Source organism: Alosa pseudoharengus, unplaced genomic scaffold, assembly GCF_046254945.1.
Source record: "Alosa pseudoharengus isolate Yale_2024_CS ecotype anadromous, Long Island Sound unplaced genomic scaffold, YU_APseudo_1.1 YU_APseudo_1.1_scf_14, whole genome shotgun sequence".
Lineage (NCBI taxonomy): Eukaryota > Metazoa > Chordata > Actinopteri > Clupeiformes > Clupeidae > Alosa > Alosa pseudoharengus.
Window position 1 is genome coordinate 36,054,410 of NW_027468609.1, and position 1,654 is coordinate 36,056,063.

Here is a 1,654-nt window from a genome sequence, read left to right on the forward strand (position 1 = left end):
GATAAGTACGTCTGTCATATTAACTACTTTATCTTAAATCACTATTAATGATCTCAGTAGTGAATACTGCTTCAGTATGAAAACTAAAATCAGCGGTGCTGTGCATGCTATCAGGGGGGAAAAAATATGATTAGAATGAGTCCAACACTTTTTCCATGATCTCGTAATAAACCGTACAAAGCGTTGTTGAGTCTTTAAATACTTAGCAAATGAGGTAACTGTCAGATTTGGCTGAGTTTTCAGAATAGTGAAATATGTGTGTCTGATTGATGCTTCCTCTCTCTAGCATGTGTCTAAACACCGCTGGCAGCTTGAGGTGTCTTGGTGCTTTTTATCATTAAAAAAAATCATTCCGCCATGCAAACCGTTTAGACTGAATCAATTTACACCAACGTGCAGCAGACGTCCTGCTGGGGAACGAGACAAAAAGAAAGCACACAAAATGCCTATTTCTTGCTGACTTCCTGCTCCAAACCATGCCGCTTTTTATAGAAGAGAAGCTTCACTGATGCCTATCCAACCATGATGTCAGCCATTCTGCGTGTTTGGCCCTGTCTGTCTGCATCTACTGGGAATGCTCGCTGACTAAGACTGGAAACATGAATGCTGTCTCTGTCCCTACTGCAGCATTAACCCTTTATGTTGAACAGGGAGGTAACACTTAAAGGAGAATTCCGGCGATTCTTCACATAGATCTGTTTTTCGAGGTCATCGAGTACTGTCGGTACTGAAAAAAATGAAAGAAATCGGTTCTAGTTCATGTTCATGAGTCCCCATGTTCATGCCCCCAGAGTGTAGCACTGTAGCTGCCTGGTGGCTCTAGCTGTTGGCTGGAGCAACTCAAGCTAGGTAGAACCGATTGTTTTTGAGGTTTTTTTTGTACCGACAGTACTCGGTGACCTTGAGAAACAGAGATCTGTGTGAAAAATCGCTGGAATTCTCCTTTAACATTTGATCTTCACTCTCATCTGTATGTGCATGTATAAGTATAAGTATATATACTCTTTTGATCCCGTGAGGGAAATTTGGTCTCTGCATTTATCCCAATCCATGAATTAGTGAAACACACACAGCACACAGTGTACACACAGTGAGGTGAAGCACACACTAATCCCGGCGCAGTGAGCTGCCTGCATCAACAGCGGCGCTCGGGGAGCAGTGAGGGGTTAGGTGCCTTGCTCAACCCTCCGGTTACAGGTCCGAAGTGCTAACCAGTAGGCCACGACTGCCCCCAGTTCCTGGAGTCACTGCAATACCGGGTCGATGCGTGGAGCGGACGGAGCAAGCCCCTCTTCCGTCTCCCTGTTCCAAAAATCAGATTAATATATGGTCCTCGGGTAGAGGACGTATCAGATATTAAACTGATAAGAACAGATACTACACTTGATCTTAGCCAAAAGGCTGAGAAGCGATGTGTGCTCAGGTCCAGCTCAAGTCATTTAGCTTAACGTCTATCCTTTGACCTCGGACACTCAAACTGTCTTTCACCTCTATCATGGAGGCAACTTTGATCCCCTCAATCTTTGTGGAGGCCATTTTACTGACAATTGCAAAGGACAGCTACAGGAAATATCACCTTGTATTGTAGTCCAATGGGGCAGTTATTCCAATAAGACATTGTCCAGGCCAGTGGCATCTGTTATGTATTTTATTC

At 44.1% G+C, this 1,654-nt stretch overlaps 1 non-coding gene across 1 annotated transcript; it reads right to left on the reverse strand.

Annotated features, from left to right (window-relative positions):
* Positions 1-1,220: 1,220 nt before the first annotated feature.
* On the reverse strand, positions 1,221-1,413 carry LOC143123591 (U2 spliceosomal RNA). Its single transcript, XR_012986877.1, has one exon. It is a non-coding gene; the product is annotated as a U2 spliceosomal RNA (small nuclear RNA).
* Between the last annotated feature and the right edge of the window lie 241 nt (positions 1,414-1,654).